This window comes from Oratosquilla oratoria, chromosome 8 (genome assembly GCF_046742065.1).
Source record: "Oratosquilla oratoria isolate Oo_2021 chromosome 8, ASM4674206v1, whole genome shotgun sequence".
NCBI classification, from domain to species: Eukaryota; Metazoa; Arthropoda; class Malacostraca; order Stomatopoda; family Squillidae; genus Oratosquilla; species Oratosquilla oratoria.
In genome coordinates this window covers 57,671,389-57,682,045 of record NC_134784.1, presented here as the reverse complement: position 1 = coordinate 57,682,045, position 10,657 = coordinate 57,671,389, and positions in this window count along the sequence as shown.

Below are 10,657 nucleotides of genomic sequence, written 5' to 3'. Positions count from 1 at the left end.
GCTGATGAACCCCGCCATCTCCAGGAGCGACCACGGGTCTTGAGAGAAGCCGCCCCGTCGCGTTCCTTCGGTGGAGGACATGTCCTCATGCGCGGATCCCCCAACTTCCGCTTCCGCCGCTCGCCCAGGCTTGCGAGTAAGCATTCCCCTCGCCGTGGTCGTGCGAGCGCGGAGGGTGGGGGAGGTGTGGTGTAGTGCTGTCCTGGGCCCTGGCTCTCGACACGACGAGCAGGGCGCCATAGGTTTAGAAGGACTCTTGGGCACAAGGCCCTCGTTGTTAGATATGTAGGACAAGGCATAGATTTCCCTCTGCGTAGGGAGTACGACGTACACACCAAGTCAGTCTAGAACTGTTCCTCATACGGTGAGCATGTAGCTCTCCTGTTGTGACTCACCTATGTTCGCATAACCCACTTATTAATAAAGACACCAAACGTCCCCTCGCGTTTCTGTGGCACACGAAGATATGTATGTTCGTATGTATGTGTAATTATTCTCCAAGTTTCCATGAGAGTCGTATGATCACCATTCCTGTATACTTATTTAATTATCATTTTCATTCTTGTAATGTGAAAGTGGGATGAATGGGTAATAGGATATCTTTGTAGATATATCTATATCATTATACTATTTTGAGTGTCTATTGTTTTCTGTGTGAAAGGGAATAAATGGAACTAATTGAGCAAATGGCAACTTAGGGAAAATCACGGCGTGCCCAGAAGGACGCGCAGGCAGTTAGTTAGTTAGTTAGAGGCCGTGAGTGTACGCAGAACAATGAAGTAGTGATACGTGTCAGTGTCTATCTTTAGTATCTTATATCTAATGTTGAATAAAACTATTATAACATAGTAACATTCAACAGATGGTGGCATATTCGGTGAGATCTTCGCTTATTTGCAAGCCAAGTGGGTTCCAGTTAGAATTCATCCCACCCACCCTGTGCCTTACACGGACACCAACGTGCTTCGACGCTAATTCCAGCCATCACTGCTCCATCTTCACTTAACGGGACAATATTCTGCTTTTACGTCCTGTGTGGCCAGCATTCTCCAGCAGAAATTAATCTTCGACTCTCTAGAGGCGCCTACGGGACCGTCTATGGGGTCACCTCCGCCTCCACACCCTCATTCACCAAGCTCTACTGTGTGCTGACGCCAGCCCAGGAAGCTTCCAGACACTTCTTGTTTACCAACTCTGCGTACACCTCCTCCACCCGCTCTTTGTCATCCTGTCGCCTTCGTTCTTTACGCAGTGACAGGAAGTCGCCATTCTACTTTTCCGTCACGCACAACTACTACGTAGGTCTCCTCCACCCGCTCTCCGTCATCCTGTGAACTAGTTCTTCACGCTGTCGACAGTCGGCAGGCAACTACCCACCTCCGCTACCCCATCCACCATCCGACTTGCCAGTGACGCTAACTACAGCGCACTTGGCCACCCACCTCGTACCTCCTATTCCACTCCAAAGAGTGTTCGCCTTCTTCGCCGCTCACCGGCATTCACCATTTCCGTCGGACTCGGACTTCATTCCTTTGCTTCCAAGTAACCTAAATTAACTCACCTCAGTGACTGATACTATATTGTGTTTCCTCTGTATTACTAGTGCATATTTTACTATCATGATTGATAACTTCAGTGCTTACAGTGCATTCTTGTATAATTAATTATCATAAGTGCCTTTCAATCCTTAGATTGCTAAATATTTATTCTCCATGTTATATATAGCTTAATTACGCTTGTACCTCCTCTCCATATCTTTTCTAATTCTTTCCACAGTTTGCAGCCATTCAACCATTCTTCCTACTCCTTCTAAGGTAAGTGGAAAACTCTTTGGCACTACACGTGTTTGTTTAAGGACTAAATTCCTCCTTCCAGTGAACCTGTCTTGATAAAGTCTTCCACCCGTACAAAGCGAATGCGTTCTTCTCGCATGTCCAAAGCTAGGAAACGAAATACCAAATGCCCCCCCCCTTCTCTTGAATCCACTCCAACAGAGAAAATTTTATCTCTTCCCTTAGATGAATTGGTAATTACCTCCTCTCCTGTCTCCCCTGTGCTTTCCACTATGTGTCGTCTTACTCATGCAGTGTTAACAAGACCTGTGATCCTACCACCACATGAGTATTGCAAAGTGCAGCTTCGCATTTTCCGAGCTCAGGAATGCGATATTCTCTATATGCCAGAATCCACCTGTGTCAATGGCATCTCACTAATTTCAGCCTTATGCACAACCACCAAGAAAGGTCATACTTCTTTTCGAGTTGCCAATGACACTAATGCTCCCCTCCATCTCAAACTTGGTACAAACTTATGTGATTAACAAAGGATTACAAAGGCGGAGCATGCCGACAGGAGACCTTTTGGTCCATATCTAGGACGGATGCGAAAAAAAATCATAGTAATAATAAAGTAATAAATAAAAACTATAATAATGTAAATAACAAATGAAATACATAAATAAATGCATAGGTATAGTTAGATAATAAACAAACAGGTAAATAGTAAATAATGATAAATTGACATATAACTAATAATAAATGAAAATCAAACAGATAAATGATAACAAAACAAAAACAAATAATATAAAATGAATTATAATCATTACAGCATCTTGCTTAGGTGTTTATCTAAAGGATTCTTAAAGCTTCGAACTGAACTACATTGCACTACCTGTGCAGGAAGTTTATTCCATTCGTTAACTACACGGTTGGCGAAGTTGTTTCTACCTACTTCCAAATTAAATCTATTTCCGGACAGTGATTTTCTAGTGCACCCTTCAAGAGTAAAAGTCATCAATGACCACAATTCTTCCTTGCCTGTTTGTACCATTACCTCCGATGTGCCACCCACTTCAGTTCCTTTGACTTCCCCGATGCTCAACAGGATTTAGTTTCTCTGTGCAAAGCCTTTCGACATGTCATTGTCTTGCCTAGTGAATTCCTAGGTTCTACTGACCTCATTCACCATCACATTCCCCTTCGAGAAGGCTCCAAACATTGCTACATTCCGGCTTACAGAATGTCGCACAGCAAACATAAAATTGTGGTCAAGCTCATTGCAGACATTCTTGCCCAAGATATCATTGAGCTCTCCATTTCTGAATGGAATTTCCCCTTGTTTGTTGTACCTAAACCGGATGGTACTTTCCGCCCTGTTGTAGATTTTCGAGAACTTAACAAGATCACCATTCCGGAAAGAACCCCCATCCCTTTATTAGAGGAAATTCTTCACTCTGTTGGTCAGAGTATTATTGTCTTTTCAACCTTAGACCTCATGTCCGGCTACTTTCAGATTCCTCTTACTCCAGAAGCCGACCCCTGACAGCCTTCTTAGCCCCTTCTGGTCACTTTAAATTCAAACGCTTAGCTATGAGTCTCACCTCTGCTCCTTCTGTTTTCACAAGACTTATGTACACTGTTCTTGCTGGTTTATTAGGTGATAATATCTTTATGTATTTGGATGACATCACAGTAGCACCAAAGTCTATACCAGAACACCTTCCAACCCTTCAACAAGTATTTTCTCGTCTTGCTGATGCAAATCTTAAACTCAAGATGAGCAGATGCCCCTTCATTAAGAAAGAGATTCATTTTCTTGGTCATGTACTCACTTCTCATGGCATTCTTACTGTTTCTGATAAAGTCAAAGCTGTTGCTAACTTTCCTCTTTCCACAGATATTGTGCACCTTCGCTCCTTTCTTGGACTTTCGGGATATTACCGAAAGTACATCCAGAAATATTCTAGTATTGCAGCTCCTCTTACTTCACTGCTAAAGAAGGATGTTCCTTTTCACTGGTCGTCTGCCCAGGAACAAGCTTTTGCGGACTTAAAGAATGCCCTTACTACTGGTCCTGTCTTAGCTTTTCCTGACTATAACTTATCATTCTTTACACTGATGCTTACTTCAATGGTCTTGGTGCTGTCCTTATGCAGGAACAAAATACACATCTTCGCCCCATTGCCTTTGCCAGCAGACTCCTCAACAAAGCTGAACGTAAGTATTCTGTTACTGAAATTGAAGCCTTAGCGGTTATTTATGCTCTTCGACATCTTAAAGAAATTATTCTTGGTTACGCTATCACAGTTCATACAGACCACCAGGCACTTCTTCAGCTGTTTAAAGGCAAGAACCTGTCCGGAAAACTTGCTCGCTGGTTCTTGACCATTCAAGAATTCAACCCCATCTTCTCTTATGTGCAAGGTAAAGCAAACAATGTTGCTGACGCACTTTCTCGTAATATTGCTGCTATCAATTCCCTCCCTCAGACAGTCACTCTTAATCATGCGCGTATTCAAGCGGCTCAACGATCCGACCCCGTGTGAAAACGTGTGATATTTTCTCTCGAGTCAGGAGATACATCAGAACTTACAGACTTACCTACCTCCTTGGAACACTTCAGACTCGTCGATGACGTTCTTTACCACGAAACCACACTTTCCAACAAGCATGAACCAAACAGACTTGTACAACAGCTCGTAATTCCTTCTGACTTAGTACCTGAAGTTCTGTCCCTTTTTACATGATTCTCCACTTGCTGCACATCCAGGTAAAGACAAATGCTTAACACAGGCCAGACTTCAGTACTTTTGGCTTACTATGAGAAAGGATATCTGTGCCTACATAGACGCCTGTCATTCTTGTGCTACCCATTAAGGTCATATTCACATTAAAGTTCCCATTTTGATATATCCAACCCCTAGCAAGCCCTTTGACATGGTTGCGATTAACCTTCTCAAATTACCACTCACTTCTAGTGGAAATCAGTACCTGTTTGTGTATATGGACCATTTTTCCAGATTCTGCATCCTTGAACCTGTTCTGGACAAAACTGCTAAAACAATTGCAAAGACCTTCATTGACAAGATTATTTGCCCCTTCACCACTCCCAAAATCCTTCTCTCTGACAATGGAACGGAATTCAACAATGGGATTCTTTCAAATATTTGCAAATCCTTTCAGATAACAAAATGTAATATCATTGCTTACCATCCCAGTTCAAATGGCCTTGTCGAACGCCAAAACAGAAAGATTCTCAGTGTTCTCCAACACCTCGCTTCCGACCTTCACCTCTCCTGGGATCACCATGTCCCTACGATTCAGTCTTGCCTTAATAGTGCCGTCAATAGGTCCATATCGGAGTTACCTCACCTTGTCATCTTTGCTTTAGACAAGCGATTTCCATATGACCTCCTTACTTCAGATATAGGCCCTATTTACAACCTTGATGATTTTGTAAAAGTTTCACTTTCTAACTTCAGCACTCTCTTCAAGAGAATTACTCAGTCTCTTTCTCTCGCCAAAGACGAGATGGCCCGTTTTCATAATAAAAATGATTGCAATAGGTGACATTGTGTATGCCCTGAACCATTCTCCCTCTTCCAAACTTTCACCTAAATTCCTTGGTCCATTCCGTGTCCTTGCTTTTGAACCTACAAAGTCAAATTGAAACACCTAAAATCAGATTCAGAGACCACTATGCACCCGGACAACCTTAAACTCTTCTCCCGAGGTGTAGACTGCGACACTGTCCCTCCGACTCCTTTGACTCCCCCTGACACAAATCCTCCTTCCCTTCCCCCTTCACCTTCAACTGTGTCCCACCCGTATAATCTTCGCAGCCGTAATCATTCTTCTTGCACCTCCTAACCGTCTAGGTGCCAAAATATTCTCCTCTTCCATAATTTCAAAACCTTTATTACATATAAATTTCATACATACGTGTGTTCTTGTATATATGTATTATGTCTTCATGTTAACCAATGGTGTCTACCTCATTGTACTGCCTTGTTTCTTGTGTTATCCATGCACTTACCTTGCCATTCTTGTATAATATTTCATGTAATCTGTTCAAATTTATACACCGCTGGGGTCAGCGATAGATATCTGGCCGATCATTTATTGTATGTCTATTTCATAGTTTATGGCAAAATATATTCAACCTTAGGAATTAGGAAAATAATGCATAATTGGAAGTATGTATATTCGTATGTATGTGTAATGATTCCCGAAGTTTCCGTAAGAGTCGTATGGTCACCATTCCTGTATACTTATGTAATTATCATTTTCATTCTTGTAATGTGAAAGTGGGATAAATGGGTCATAGGATATCTTTGTAGATATATCTATATTATTATATTATATTGAGTGTCTGTTGTTTTCTGTGTGAAAGGGAATAAATGGAACTAATTGAGCGAATGGCAACTTAGGGAAAATTATGGCGCACCCAGAAGGACGCGCAGGCAGTTAGAGGGCGCGAGTGTACGCAGAGCAATAAAGCAGTGATACGTGTCAGTGTCTATCTTTAGTGCCTCATCTCTAATGTTGAATAAAACTATTATAATATAGTAACATTCAACACCTTTGAGGCAGGTAACAGTCACTAGTAGAAATCAAAGACAAGTACGAGACCTGCACCCACATCTAGGAGAAAACAGGACCCGTATGTTTCAGATTACGGTACCAGACAGTGATGTTTGAAAAGTGACCAGCGTTCTTTTACGAGGTCAGATTTGGTCTTCAATCCAGATTCTACGATGACCCTGTATCACTCACTCCCATGGCAATGAAATCATTCATGAAATCGAAGATGAGAGAAGGCAAAAGGTGCCACGAGACCAAACAAGGAATTTGGACCTGGCGATGAGGAGGTCGCGCTTAGCTGTAATCCTTGTTCTCTGTAGTCATCGTGCTTCCAGAGCGAATAGAAATCACCCCTTAGCGGTAGCTCGCTCTTAGATTCGGCGCGAACAGGAAGAAAGCGCCAAGAAGTCTTGGTTTATCAGAGAGAAAGGGGGGGAGAGTTTAGTACATACATATACAAAGGCTTTTTCCCCCTTTCAAGGGAGGTAGCCAAAAAGGGAAAGGCATAAAATCATTCCCACCCATTTCATCCCTGAATACACTCCACACCCCTCCCACCCTCCCTCATATCTGAGCACCTCCTGGATGACGGGTCATCCCTGCACCCTGCCCACTGCCCTGGGTCAGAAGCAGTGTCGCAAGACACAGCACATCCACAGCAAGGCCGCTTCATTAAATCGGCGACCCCCCTCTCCGTCCCCCCTTGCAAAAAAGGAGAGGACGGGGAGAAATCCCTTCGGGCTGCGTCAAATTTTGCTCACACATACTACCTCACCCCCACCCACCCCCCGCCCATTCCACCTCATGTAATCACATCATCCATATACAACCATTCTCCATTCACTCCTGTTTTCTGTCCTCTCCCGTCCTTCCTCAACAGAGATTCCCCTCTTCCCCAAAGCCCCCTTCATCCCATCCATCCACCTCATCCCAGGACGTCCCCTCATGTTCACTCCCTCCACATCTGCCTTCCATACCTCTTTTACTAGTCTTTCTTCACTCATTCTTTCCATGTGTCCAAACCATCCTAATATTCTTTCATCAACCCTATCTCCCAGCTCCTTTTCCACCCCTGTTCTCCTCCTCACCTCCTCATTTCTCACTCTATCTAGCCTAGTAACCCCCACCATACTTCTCAGACACTTCATCTCAAACACATTCAAACTCCTTCTCTCTTCTTCTCTTATGTTCCATGTTTCTGCCCCATGCAGTGCTGTTGGCACAATCACTCCTTCATACAGTCTCCTCTTCGCATCCATTCCCAAATGTCTATTCCTCATTACACTCTTTAATCCACATTCTACCTCCACCTTCACTCCACCTTTTCCTGCCACATTTGCACCCAAATATCTAAAACTAGCCACTTTCTCCAGTCGCTCTCCCTTAATGCTCACTTCAAGTCTACTGCCACTTTCACCCCTTGTATATCTCATCACCTTACTTTTACCCACATTTATCTTTAGTTTTCTTCTATCACATACTCTCCCAAACTCTGTCACCAACTTCCTCAATCCTCCTCCGATCCTGCCACAAGCGCAGTGTCGTCCGCAAACAATAGCTGGCTCACCTCCCACTTTTCTCCATTTTCTTTAACCATCTCCAATCCCTTTCCCACTACCCTTGCATTTACCTCTTGCACCACCCCATCCATGTATAAGTTGAACAGCCAGGGCGACATAACGCATCCTTGACGAAGTCCCACCTTTACCTCGAACCACTCACTCTCTCCAGAAATATATAAAGGGACAGAAAAAGAAATGTATATAGGGACAGAAAAGAGAGACAGAGAGAGGATGAAGGAGAAAAAGAGAAACAGATAAAGAAAGGGACAAAAAGAAAATGAGACACACACACACGCACGCGCACACACACACACACACACACACACACACACATACACACACACACACACACACACACACACACACACACACACACACACACACGCACGCACGGAGAGAGAGAGAAGGGTGGGAGATAGAGGGTCAGAGAAACAGAGGGAGAGACAAAGAAAACGAAAGGGAGAGATAGAAAGTGATGAAAAGAAAGAGAGGGAAGGAGAGAGACAGAGAAAGATAGAGAGACAGGTATACAGACAGTGAGAGGGAGGAAAAAATTATTCCACGAAACTGTTGACGTCACAGAGCACGCGACAGGCTCTCGCCGGTCCCCAAGCCAGTTCCAAGGCCGGCCGATATCAAGACCTTCCATCTACTATTCATGACGTGTATGTATCTTCTGGCTGTCGTCAGACAGTTGTTCTCAGTAGAGGGAAACTTCCTCCCTATTACACCAAGATTCACACACACACACACACACACACACACGACGGGACCCCACGAGCATAGCTCCCCTTCCCGTAAAATACAACTAGGTAAATACACACACACACACACACACACACACACACACACACACACACACACACACACACGGCATGGTGGCGCGGTTGGTAGAGTCCCCGACTGTCACTACGGTGGTCCGGGTTTGAATTCTGCCCAGGGCTGAAATAATTCCAGTATCGCTGCGCTTCGAGTCGTTACTCCAACTCTCGTGGGCGGGGAGTTGGGTGTGTGTGTGTGCGTGTTAGGTCACAGCATTACCCATAGATCGGTCATACGAGGTCTGAGCTCTCTTTCGGGAGGGAAATAGCTGTCGATTACGAGTCCAGCACGTGATCCAAAGATAAAGGTGAATCAAGGTGAATACCGACACACACACACACACACACACACACACACACACACACACACACACACACATACACACATACACACACATGCACACACACAACATTTTTCTCCCGTATCATAAATGTAAATAAAAGTAACACAGTTTTCACTTCACTGGTTGTAAAATGTTGTAAGTCACAGAGTCACTTCAGAGGACTCTAACACCGCACCACCTCTCTATGTTGGGATGGTAGCGTGGCTAATAGAATATTTTGTTTCGTTTTCCGTATATTCCCAACGTAAGTTTTTCAAACACTTCGGAGTAAATACAAATACAAACACAAAATTAAACCGCATTGAGAAACGTTCTTGTAGAAATATAATTTAGTCACACAGAAGTTAGTTAACAAGCTCCTGTAACCTTAGGTCAGTACCCCAAATTTCTCTCTCTGACCCTCTCTTTCTGTCCTCTTTTCTGCCTGTCATACGATTATGTAGACTCGTTGAGTTACCCATTTCTATATGTTCTTCTATTCTTTCTATTTCCTAACTGACTTTGTACCATCTACTTTGTCATCAATGACTATCATATTATAATATATGATACTTTATTTTTTATTAGTGTATCTGACCTTTGTTTTACCTTATGATTAAGTTCTGTTCTAACTTCTGATTTTGGCATTCTGAGTTCTGCGTCTTCCTTATACATCTCTTACCACCGCTTAAGCCGAATGACACGCTTGAGTGTGGGTTTCTCTATTTTATCCTACAATACAATACAATGCAGCACAATAGAGATAGGGAGAGAGAGATAGATACAGAGATACAATGAAATTGTTATGAAATCATTCCTACTTTTCCAAGTGGTAAGATAAAGATCCAAGCTCAAGGAGTCCCTCCACTTGCTATACTAATTTTGACACAAATGGAATTGGCTTTCGCATGCAAATAAGACATCTCTAACATCAACCATGGCAATGCTTTCAAGAGTGGCACTGGGTCTGAACACCAAAGAGTGAACGCGTTGAAGTACCTGTTACTGAACGTATGTAGACCACCCCTTTCCTACTTTTTTACAAAGGGTTACAAAAAAGGAGCATCCCGACAGGAGATCTAATGCTCCATAACTAGGTCGGATGCAAAAGAAAAAGAAAAAAAAAGTATGATAATGATAGATAAATGAACAAACAAATAAATAGAAATTATAATAATATAATGATAAATGATAGATAAAACAAGTAGATAAATGAATAGGCAAAGCTAAATAAACAAGCAGTTAAATAGTAAATAATAATGAATGATAATCAAGGAAAAAAAAATAAACAGACAAATGATAACAAACAAATAAATGAATAATATAAAATAAATGGCAGGCATTACAGCATCTTAGGTGTTTATCCAAACGAATCTTAAAGCTTCGAACTGAACTACATTGCACTGCCTCTACAGAAAGTTTATTCCGTTCTTTAACTACACAGTTGGCAAAGTTGTTTCTACCCACCTCCAAATCAAATTTATTTCCTGACAGTTTGAGACCATTATTTCTTGTTGGATTCTCATTCATGCAACAGCCTCAAAGAATGACATCGGCGTGTCTTCGTGTCTCTTTACAAGGTGACTCGG